General features: G+C 34.2%; 1 protein-coding gene and 1 non-coding gene across 3 annotated transcripts in view; both read left to right on the top strand.

Moving 5' to 3' along the window:
- LOC118191989 (neuropilin and tolloid-like protein 2) overlaps positions 1-12,983 on the top strand; it is a 237,639-nt gene that overhangs the window by 165,458 nt on the left and 59,198 nt on the right. The window lies entirely within an intron of this gene.
- On the top strand, positions 5,333-5,403 carry TRNAA-CGC (transfer RNA alanine (anticodon CGC)). The gene has a single exon. It is a non-coding gene; the product is annotated as a tRNA-Ala (tRNA).

Raw genomic sequence — 12,983 nt, 5'->3', positions numbered from 1 at the left:
ATTGACGGCTTGAGTTTTTCAGGTATAACGACAAGCTGTCTTTCAAAGCCCATTTTATCCGTCGTTTTTTTAACTAAAAGTTCTTTTCCTGTCAGACTATAGTTCTCATTTTTGCATGTACCTTCTTTAACTTCTTGGATGATTTTAGACAGTTCCTTATCAGCAAGCTGAAGTTGTGCAATTTCTTCTGAGTCAATGTTTACCAGTTTCATGAGAGTTTCATCTTCCGAATTTAGCTCCGGTAAATTATCTTCTTCTTCAAAAACATCTCTGGATGCTTTATTTTCTTCCTTCATCGGTTCCAAGATCTTCTCTTCGGCTATTTCTCTTTTCTTTTGAGCTCTAGTAGAGACAGCATTAACCTGGTGAGGACAACTATCAGGTTCCTTTCCTTGTTTATTCAACAGTGCAAAAGTTCGATTGCCTAATAAATACCTTCCTTTGTCGAGTTCATTTCTAATAATGGCAGCCTTAGTTATTACTCGTCCAAGATCGCAATTTAGTTCGATCTCAGCCAATGGTAAACAGGTTGGATTCAAATCTAATGGCTGTTGCACCCACACATTTTCACCTGTCAGCATTTCCGGCGTGATGTATTTGCGACAAACTATATCAATACTAGCACCTGAATCCCTTAATATAGGAATTTTATGACCATTTACGTAACCCATAATAGTATAAGGTAATAGAAATTTATCCTCTGGTTTTGAACTAATTCTGTTAAGATTAGCAGGAGATTCAGTACTATTCTTAAGTTTTGGACATTGGGGTCTTAAATGTTGATAGGACCCACACTGATAGCATTGTGGCGTTTTTCGTTTTTCATATGTATCATCTGGACGTGGACTTCTAGGTCTATGAAACCAGCTTTGCGAATTAAATCCTGATGACAATTTTTTTTCAGTTTTATTTTTATTATCTGAACTCAATTTACCTTGAGTTAGTGCATTGTATCTTTCTTTCTGCCGATCCACTACAGGCCTCTTTTGAAAGTTTCCGAAAACGTTTTCATAGGCATCAAGTTTTTCAGCTAATTTTTTCGATGAAATCATCTCTACCCATTCATCAAGAAAATGATCTCGAATTTCAGGAGGAACTCGACGTTTAAGTTGGTCAAGCACCATCAAATCTAGCAACTGATCAAAAGTCTTAACTCCTAGACCAGTCACCCATTCTTTGCAATAATTTTCTATTTCATAATTGAAATCCACCCATGTGGATTCGGTACTTTTTTGATGTTTCATAAATTTCTGCCTAAACTTTTCCGGGCTTAGTTTAAACCGTCTTAACAATAAATTTTTCACGCGTTCATAGTCTTTAGCTTTATCGGAGGGTTCTCTAGCTATTAACTGGGTTACTTCGTAAGGAAGTAGTCCTAGTAAATGAGATACAAATTCTTCTTTATCAATTTTAGCCCATTCTGCTTGCCTTTCAAACAATAGCAAATATAGACTGATATCTCCTTTCTTGTCATCGAATTTCTGCATAAGGTGACGCAGCTCCGTTTTCGGCCGGATCTGTCCGGTATTTTTAGACTTTGTCTCTGCTTCAAGTCTTAATCTCTCTAATTCATACTGTTCGTTCCTTCCCCGCTCTTCTGCTTCTTCCTGTCTCCTACGTTCTTCTCTTTCCTCCCTCTCTTTCCGTTCTTCTCTTTCCTCCCTCTCTTTCCGTTCTTCTATTATTGTGTCTAAAACTCCTTTGACGAAGACTTCATCATAATCTCTACTTTCAACAATTTTCTGCTTTAAATCAACTATTTTCAAATCTGCAGTCACATGAACTCCCAGTTCAGCTGCGAGATTTTGCAAATCTTCCTTACGAGCTCTTCCTAAGAAAGACATTGTTTCTACGTTTAGAATTAACGAACACTGTGTTCCTTATATTTCCTCAAAATAGCTCAAAAATGAAATATTTAAATTATATGAAGTTCATTCTCTCTACCACATTAATTGTGATTAAAATAAGAATAATAACATACTGCAATATAAATATCTACCGTCTGCACAACTAAAATGAATATTAAATATAATATCAAATACGGTAATAAAATAAGACAATTTAATATTAACAGGAAATAATAATCTGGTATCGCTAATATTGCGTTCAGTGATGAACTAATAAAATAAAGCAATTCTATATGAACAGGAAGTAGTAATCTGGTATCACTAATATTATGTTCAGTGATGAACTAATAAAATAAAGCAATTCTTTATGAACAGGAAGTAATAATCTGGTATCACTAATATTATGTTCAGTGATGAACTAATAAAATAAAAATACGCACGATTATTCGATCTGGTCGGTGCCTCCAAAATAATTAAGACTGTAATACTTCTTTGGCGAAATGAAGCAACTCCAACGATGGAACACAGCAATAACTTTTATTTAACACTCAAAAATATGGCGACATACAAACAAGAAGAGAAAACATATTCTATCATTTAAAAATAAATTACATTCTTCGTGCGAGAGTCTGTTTTCAAATATTGCCATTCACAAATACCTTAATGTTCATCTATTTAAATTATTTAATCTACAAGATTTTAATATTATTTAAAGCTGTTACAATAGGTTTCTGTCTTTCTGACTAGCTTTCATCATTAAGCAAACTATCTTAACGGAAAAGGAGAATTCGCATGAGTTATTTTACATTCAACTCCATTAAGGTATGGAAACTTTACATTAAACGAAATAGAAGATTTTAGAATATTCCTAAATTTTTATTTTATTTTAAAGGAAATTTTGCATAGCTTGAACATGTACATTTAATCTAAATGTGCATTCAGTAGAAAGAATTCAATTTAGGAAATTTTTCCGAAGCCTTTTAAAGATCCGTAACGTTAAAAATAAGCTTCTTTCGACTAAGGAACCATTTCACTAACGAGATGCTAATTAATGAACACATTTTTCCTTGTTGAACAATACTAATTATCGAGCGCACTGTCCAGCATTTTGAAAATAATGAGTTCTCGAGTTCTGTATCAGGAAACTGAGAGCACTCGTTACCATTTGGAAGGTGAAAATTGTTAATAGGGACACTATCTTTAGAAATGCAAAGGATTTTCTTTCAAAGATTCTAAGAGATACTATTTAGAAGACATTTTTACTTCTTTGTATGAAGTAAAGAAAGTATTGCAATCGCGAAAAATTTCAGGTATCATATTTCAACAAAAATACCCATTTCCACAGCTATCCTATCCATCTGAACAATATTTCTGTGTGACATCTGCACGCATGGACAGAATAAAGGACTGTTTTTTATAAAATATATTCTAAAAAGATATAAAATGGATTCAAAAGAGATTTTCTTCATCACCTCTGTACTTACGTATGTTTGTATGTATCTCGCATAACTCAAAATCGAGTTGCCTCAGAAAGCTGAAATTTTATATATGGGACTACTATAGCATGGAGTTGTGCATCTCCCTTTTGAAAGTTATTTGAAGTGGTACTAATAAGTTTTAAAAGTTGTTTGAAGTGGTACTAATAAGTTTTTAAAGTTGTTTGAACCGGTAATAGTGAATTAAGTCAGTTTAAGCACCAATTTCAGTGCTTTTTTGCTCCAGCGGAACCAAAAGTAAACTTATGGTTTTGTGCACCGAAATGTCTGTCCTTCTGCCCGTTGGCCGAATAGCTTGTTTTCGCGTAGAAACTCTAATTTCAATTCTAAAACTTCTTTTTAATCTGTTCTAACTGTACTTGGTGTATTATGTTTCTCTGTATTTTACAATTTTTATATGAAGATATTTTGAGTTTTTATGTATTTTTATCTTGCTGCGAAGTGAGAATTGAATTATTGAATGAGAAATATACCTCTAATGAAATTCGAGGAAATAATTTTAAATGAAATGCAGCAAAAATGTGTATAACTTAATAGACCATACAATGAAGTCACGTGGTATCCACATCAGATTTGTTTTATAAATTATGAAAGAGAGGATTTTTGCAAAGCTGAAGCCAAAACTTATTGCCAGATTGAAGCTTCTGATATATAATCTCCGATTTTTTAAACTTTTGAACTTTAAATTCGCAGAATTATATTTGTTAAAACACCGCCCAGCCGGTATGGTGGTCAGAGAAGCTGATTGCGATGCCGAAGGGCCTGGGTTCGAATCCCGGAGAAGGCGTGGTTGTAACTGTCTGTCCCTTCATAGGAAAGGCGATCGTGGCCCACCTATTAGGTGCCTCCATAATAAACAGACCACCACATCCGGCCTTATAATAGCTTAATGGACTGGGTTACATTTGTAATTGTTCACAATCTGCTATTGAAAAAAAAAATAGTTGTTAAAACAATTTTTTTTTAATATTCTTACTCTTTCTGTTTGTGAATATCTAAAGCTGAAATTTTTCTCTACAAGTATGTAAAAAATACAACAAATCCGGCATAGTTCGAAACATTGCATTTAGTTGTACTGAATAACAGCTAGCGGCCAAGACGTTGAACCCAAGGTTAGGCTTGCATGAGAATTTTTTCTCATGAGCTTTCGTTCATTATAGAGCAGATACTCGTATATTCTGCATTTTCGTAAATCTGCAGATTTGGACTGAAGCTGTTTAACCGTGAACTTAGTATTCTTGCATGCTGTTAGATATTATTTAGACATGCATCTTACTTTTATCCTTTATTATTAAAATAAATAAAGGACAATATGTCGTAGGATAGAAGGAGACTGAAAACTAATGACATGATAATTGTATTCTGACCTTTTTATTTGAAACATGACATCAAATTTGATATTCAGAAAGAAACCCTACGATAAAATTTCAAATTATTTCATGAAATTTCTTTAAACACCAAAGAAAGAAAACACGATACCACTTAGAAACTTAAATATCGTTCAAAGTCTAGCATAATGAATCATTTTACTGTGAATTTGCTCATAGATTTTCCTCCAAATAGAAATTTAAAGTAGACGGAAAACTGATGATAAATCTGGAATAGAAGAGCAGCTTGATATTTGTGCAGAACTTAATCCAAGGCATCATCTTGTGTTGCTTAAAGGCTATACAATACTCCACAACATGTTTTATCCAGCTTAGTTTATGAGGCATTTTCTGCCTCTTTCTAGCATGCCTTCGTGGTATAATGGTAACAAACTCGGCGCTTATTCGAGAGCCCCAGGTTCGAGTCCCGGCAAAGGCACTGCTCATTTTCCCCGCCTTCTGCTTCAAAATAACCTAATGACTCTACAACGACGCTCGAACAGAAAAATGGGTGGTGGATGATGATTCTTCACCACCAGGATTTGACAATTAGGTCCTCTAATTGCCAGTCGCCCATTAAAAGGGGGGACCATATAAGGTATTTTCTCCCACCTTTCTGCATGCCGTCGTGGTGTAACGGTAGCACACTCGGCTCGCGTTCGAGAAATCCAGGTTCGAATCCTGGCGAGGGCATTGCACATTTTTCTCGTCTCCTGCTTCAAAATAACCTAAAGACTCTACAAGTTCTTTAAAGGAAGCATCAGATGGAATGAATTAAGAAGAAAAGATTGTCGTTATTCATATGATGGTGAAAATGACACATGTATATAAGGAATTATGGCATACCTCTTTACGTGTTCCCAAGGTGTAAGTGTGAGCACGTCCAAGTAGCATTGAGAGACTCGTCGCTCAAACCTCGGTAAATGCAAAGTTAATTTTTTTGTTTCTTGCTGTAAAAAAACTGATGTATTTACAGTGGTTCTTAAAATAAAACGTGTCGGACGTTGATTGGCACCACCTAAATTTGGTCGTCTGAGTCTCGTACCTCTCCTCAGTGATGCTTTCAAATAGGGGGTGGGTGGAATATAAGGAATTATCATCGCATTTCTCCATAAACGTTCTCGTGATATAAGTAGTAGCACGTTCAATTAGCAATTAGAATACCCATGGTTCGAAACTCGGTAAACGCACAGTTTATTGATCTGAAGAATACTAATATCTTTACAACTGAAGCTGAAAATGCTCGATGGTTATTCAATAAATTCACTCACCTGGGTTTGTGGGGATAAATTTCTGCTGATTTTCGACAAAAGCATCTCCCTTAGTATGTGTCTGCAGCAAAAAGAGTTGGGGGAAAAGTCAATAGATGTGCAGAGACGTTTCCTACCGAAGATGAGGAAAATGTAATGTATGTTATAACTCCCTGCTCAGAATGCAAATTTGGATTTAGAGCATGCTTACCTAATTTCGAGTATTCCACACACGTGAAATTATTTTCAAAACTTTAGTAATTTTAGCCTCCCAGTAAAATATAAGGTTTTAAATGAGCCGTAACTTCTGTTAACACCGTCTTTTAAAGATTAATGACTGCTTATTTCAACAATGCTGTGGATCTTTGTTGCCAGCCACATTTGAAGACTCATTAAATGTTTTTTGTTTACAAAAATGACGAAGAATAAAGGATCTAGAAAAGAAGCACATCAAATCACACGATAAATCAAAGCTGTAATAGACTGAAAAGATTGGGTATCTGTTATTTCGTAAAATTTACCTACTATTGATGCAGATATCCCTAACGTACGTTCCTCATAAATATAGTAGCTTGGTAATTAGACTTAAATTCCCACTCGTTCCATCCTACAGTGAAACGTAATCGTTCATTCTACGTTGCGGGAACAAAGATGAAATAATCCTCATTATGCACAAAAGCATCATTCTTAGACTAAAAAATAACCTACAATCTAAGTCGCATAAATTTGACGCACTTTAAATGAAAGCTAGAAAAATAATCTACGCCATCCATGGATATTTATATTATATCTAAAACAAAGGCACGGAAATAATTTATGTCATGTGCAGCTGTTTGTATTTAAATAGAATAACCTGCAGACTAATCACCTCAAAATGTGGAAGTACTTATTGCAGTATTTAGGCAAAAGCGCTAAAAATATAATAAAAGGCTTCAAGGACTAGAAAACGCATCCAAATCAAAATCATAATTTTTCAATGTGGTAAATCTGAGAAATCATTAAATTATTTTAGTTCTAAACTGTATGCATTATTTTTTATTGATAAAGAATTTTTACTTGTTTTTCAATTATTTCCCAGCTGTATGTACGGTAAGATCCCATTTACGCGAAATCATCTCCGCTTTTATTAATTGGTTTAATTTTTAATTTTCCCTTTTTTTTACCTTTTGGAAGAAGATACATATTTCACAATGAAAACATTCGACGAAGTGAAAAATTCCGTAGTTGAAACTGAATTCGTCGCTACTCATACATCGCTTTAAATTCCGCGATTATTTTTGTATTTCTGAAATTTGCTAAGAAGAGATAGCGCGACTAGTTTTAATTTCTTCACAAATTTCGCAGCAGGATTTCTCGCCTTGAATATCCGCGTGATATCCGTTAGAATTTCAACTAAAAAAAATCTGAAAGCTTTCAGGTTTTACTTTACGCCCAAAGGGGCGTTTTTAACGTTTTATGTGTCCCCTTTATTTATAAAATATCATGTTCCTCGCACTTAAACCACAAAAATCAGCTCAACAGCAATATCGCAAAATAATTTTTAAATGAGCCTATGTTTAGAATTTCCGATACATAGTTCCTCGCCCGCTGGAGATAGAAACGTTTCTTTTTCGTACAATGTTGCCATTGCTCATTTTGAAATCGTTGAGTTCGTTAATCAAAAACTCTTTAAAGTTTTACAAAATATAAAATAAACGATAAAACAATTCCAAATTCCAAATTTAGGCTTCAAGATGCCCATATTCGGATGGAAACGTACGTTATTCAAAGTTTAATGGCATTAGGTACCGTCGTTTTATCACAGTGCGAGGAACATATATACATATATGCTGATTCTTTATTATTTATTTTCATTAAATATATGTACTGTAATATTTGGTGGCAACAGTCTGAAACGTGAACAGACATTTAAAGTTTTCAACGCAAAATACCAAAACGCAATTAATAGCCTTTCTGGGCTGACGCCCTTTGGGCTAAAAACATTCAAAATATTTTTGATATTTATAGGTAATTTTTTGATAAATTTCATAAACAAATAAAATATTTTTTCATTAAATAAATTATTTGGGTTTTAGGATAAATGTGGTTTTTATACCCTGATGTCCAAGGCAGGTTGTAAAGCTGTTTTAACGGTAAGGTTGGAAATCCATTTTCTAAAGAATTTTTTATGTAATTTTAATAACTATTTTATGTAGATGTTTTTATTAAACACATCAAAAGAACAGAGTTAATCATCCGTAACTTAAGAACACGGGTTCGTAATAGATTGAATGCACAAGTCTGATGAAAAGTTGAAATTTTAATCTTTGACAAAGATCTGCTCTATCCGTATTTGTTTCGCATTGTACGTCAACACTCTTTGAATTGTATTTTGAAGTTCGTAAAACTGTTAGTAGCTTTTTTAACCTCCACCTTTCAGTTCAATAGTTCTTAGAGTTTTATGTGTTTGTGCCACCCAACCGATATAGTGTTTAGCGTCGCTGACTGCCTTTCCGAAGGGCCCAGATTCGAGACTAGTAGAAAGCATGGATGTTTGTAAATGTATGTCTGTGGGACATGGGGGCACTCTAACTATGCGGCAAGCGGAAAATCCTCTCGAGGGGTTGGTGCGAGAGAAAGACGGATAGAAAATGCTCGGACCCGTCCCCCCCCCCCGAGATGCTCTCCATCAAAATTGGAGGCGGAACTGGGCAAAGTCGTACTGTCACCTGTATGATGCTCAAGGCTCTGCCAACCACAGGCGCAGTCTTGCACTCCTTGCCACAATGAATTCCGTGGGCTTATTCTGATGTTACTGTCAGAGAAGTCAAAGCAAAAATATTATTTCTGTGTATTAGTAGAATTACGATAATAGTTGCAGATGCAGTTCCGCGTACATTGTGTGGAATTTAAACCTGTAGACAGTGAAATTTTACGAATCCTGAAAACAGAATTTTACAGATATTTACAATGATGATGTAACAGTTCTAGTTCCGAAAGACAAAATTTCAAGCTGTGCCTTTACGTATGAATTTTGGACAGAACTTGGACTTGTGATATTAGGTGTTACAAAATTGATGTTTTCAATCTTTACAGTCATTAATGTTTACGGCCTTTTATGTCTTGAAAGGTGCTAGAACTTTATAGTTATCATTTAGGTAATTATTTGTGTCGCTCTATTTAGAGCTCCATCAGTGCCTGAGAGACCCTTGCACCATTTTCGTTCATTACTTGTCAATACTTCTGATAAATGTAGCCTTGTCATCATGCAATTTTTTTACTGTTTTGGAGGAAAAGGATTTCCATGAGGAATCTTTTTCCATCTAAAATGGCTCTTTCGTTCTCTTTTAAACATGATAAATTTTTTTGCACATTCTTCTGGCTCTTGACATGACTGAAAATGCCATCTGGGTACTTGAATTTTCTGATGATTGACTGCCAGGGAGGGCGCTTCACCAGTTGCATGAGGTATGGTTTTAGCTTCTTTATATGCTTGTTTACTGCTGTCCATAATGGTATTTCAATTTTTCAGTGGTACTCTTCATGCCCTTCGGAGTTGCAGTAGAATCAATATCTTCTTGAAGTTTTTAGATATTATTGAGGAAGTGTTTATGCAGGAAGGAGTGACCGTCATATTTTGTTTTTTAATCTGTCTTTGGTAATAACATCATAGCTCTGATGTATTGAATAGGTAATGTAGTTATGATCACTCATGATATATGATTTATCATAATGGACATGAGTTTAATAAACGGCGTTTTTATATTGATTAGTAAATATTCGTTTTGGTTACTGGAAATATGGAACGCAATAAGTGGGTTAGTTAATTAACCAGAGAGTTTAATAAGCAAAGAGCACGGTATATATAGACGGTCTTGGTTCTAAATAACTGGCCGAAATTTCTGCTAAACCGGTTTTATTGAAGCCCTACATACATGAAAGATAAATGAGGAAACTATAAACAGCTTTTATCAGCCACAAACAATCTATTCCGGAACTCAATAATCTGACTTTTTTGCCAGTTTGAGTAATATAGTCAGTAGAGATTAGATTAATAAACAAGGTTTTTCTATTAGTATATATTCGACTTGGCTCCTGGAAATTTGAACGCAACAAGCGGCTAAGTTTGTTAATCAGTGAATTTAAATAAGTGGCGGATTATATATATATATTCATATATGTACACGTTTTGAGACAGAAAGAAAAAGATGATAAATATGCAAGATAAAATACTGACTTTAATTTAGAATTTTTTTTTAGTATCCTTATTTAATTTGCAGAGATATAAGGTTAATTGGAAAAGCCAGAGAGATGAAAAATGAGCAGTCGCCTTCGCCGGGAATCGAACCACGGACCTCTGGAATACCGGTCCAGCGTGCAGAACCACAACACCATGAAGCCACGCCAAGAAGGTGGGAAAAATACCTTATATACTCCCCCTTTTGAAGGGCGACTGGGGAGATTTAGGGGACCCAATGGCCAGATCCTGGGTGAGGAGAATCATCATCCAACACCCTTTTAGTTCGGGAGCCACTGTAGTGACATTAGGTAATTTGAAAGGAGGAAAGAGGAAAAATTAACAAAGCCTTTGCCGGGAATCGAACCGCAGACCTGTGGAATACCGGCCCAGCGTGCAGAACCGCGCGAGAGACTGATGCCAAGCTTAGCTGGTCCTTTCTCAGGGATTTACGTTAATGCACCTTGTGGGCACAACGAATAAACAAAGTGGAGGATATAATTAAATCTTTAACAACAGTAAGAACACATGAATGTAATACATCTTTAACAACACTATAATTTGAAAATTCGTCCTTGTTTTACATAACGGCAGAAATGAGACTGAAGTGCTAGCAAATAATAACGTTAAATTTGAAAAACCAAAACCTTAATCTACCGACAGAAAAAAAAAAAAAAAAAAAAAGGAGAAACGTAATTTTGTTGTTCTTGATCCAGGATCCATTATTCTTAATCCAGGAATCTTCGCTTTCTTCTCATGCTTCTTTTGATCTAACATATAGTCTTCCACTTCTGCTTATAATTGTATTGCTGTAAATATATCAGAAGCACAGACATGATTGTTGAAGAACAAGCGCGAATCTTATTCCAATTTAGCTTTATGGGCTTACTGCAAAGATGTTTTGTCAGGAATAAAGAAGTGTTCAAACGGCCATGACTTCATATTTATACTTCATATGTATACACCTGTTCCTATTTATACATCTTTAACTTCATATTTATGCACCTGCTCCATTATCATATTGTACGTCACCGCAGAATTTTCTTTATATTGCATATACATATCCATTTCCCAAATTTTCAAGCTGTTTTTCCACAATACTGCGGAACACTTCTATAGCTTCTTGATGTGGGAATATATCGACTATTTAAAATGAAATATCATAAAACTATTTTATGATGTTTCATTTTAAATATTTGATTTATGATAAATGAAGATATGAAGATTTGAAAATGCCGTACTTTAAAAAATTCTCAAATTACAACTTCTATGATTGACGCTTTTCCTCCAGTGTGGTTTGCCGAATGAGAGATTCAGCTAGTGAGCTTTAAAATTGAATTTGAATGAAAGGTAACTAATAGACTTAACTAAAACTTAAAATATCCACCTTTCTATTCGAGATACCATGTCTGTATGTTCCAGTATATTTTCTGATACACGTTTCAGTTTGACGATATCAATATAGTTAATTTCGATCAAGAAGTTTTCCAATAGATCTTGAATCTTTCGTGATTTAATTCTGTAGAATCCTCTTTCGTTTGTATTATCTTTGCCTGGCAGTACTGGACTGCGAAGCCGAAATATTCGCCACCATAAGCATATGGTATAATTATATGTTTTGCATGATGTCATGATCATCTTCCCTGTACTGAAAACTTAAAACAACGGCTGTCTGAAATTATGCCATCAGCAAAACATTCCCGCATTTCATTTATTGTTTAGAGTATCTTTTGGTTTTACGTCTAACAGTAAAATTATACTTACATCTGGTTAAAAACTAGCATTCTTGATAAAATATCCTATGTGCGGAAATTTGTCAAACACTAATTGAGCAAGAATTGATACTGACAGCATTGCAAATGATTTCTGAAACTAATGAGTTTTTCCATAAATATTCGGAGAATTTATTAAGCATTTAATAACATTAAAAGTTATTTAAATCGATTTTTTACATAGCTGCAATTTTTGTAAATAAGTGTCCATTTAAACCGCAGTTTATCAGTTTTCATCGTACGTTCGTAAGACAGGTGATGGAGGAACACCCTTAATTTGCTACGACATTCATTTGGTAATTTAAAAATAATATAAATAAATAGTTTTTTTACAGATTCATGTTACTTTCTTTACATGATTTAAATGAAAAGCTCAGAAATGAAAATTTTGGGGTCTGTTTTATGCAAAATATATATATATATAAATAATAATATAATAGGAAATGAAATGTACAAAAAATAAATTAGCTCCGTTCATATTAATATACGTTCATATTAATATAAATGTTATGCTGCAACAAAAAAAAAATAAAACTACAGAATTTCACTCACTGGTTTAAATAATACTGATTGTAAATATATTTTTAAATAGCCATGTAAATGTATTTCAGAGAATTTATGCTTTAAAATTTTATAGCTATTTAATTTTACATTTAAATATTGGGAAAATAACCTAGTATGAGCTAACATAAAGCAAACACTTTATTAGAAATAGATAATAGTTATGGCAAAGCATACTACGGCTAACTATTCTAAGGGCTATAATTCTGCATCTCCTGGTGGCAGATTTTCTAAGGAAAACTGGCTGGTATTTACTTTTCACTTGAGGATAATCTCGAAAATGTACATCAGTCATCATGTCCACTAGAATAAAAGTCCAAATCAGCAGTCTTATCCGTTCGGAAGCTGGTGGGCCTATCAGAAATGAATTTGTCTTTATTAATTCCAATAAACTATTGTACAAAGAAAACAGGCAGGAAATGATTTAAGGTACAATTTTTTTTTTCTGCATAAAACTTAAGCCTCCAAAACACT

The sequence above is a fragment of the Stegodyphus dumicola genome, chromosome 5, assembly GCF_044657685.1.
Source record: "Stegodyphus dumicola isolate Sdum_Otavi_A_Nest chromosome 5, ASM4465768v1".
Lineage (NCBI taxonomy): Eukaryota > Metazoa > Arthropoda > Arachnida > Araneae > Eresidae > Stegodyphus > Stegodyphus dumicola.
Note: the sequence above shows the minus strand (reverse complement) of the source record. Positions and strands in the feature narration are given on the sequence as shown.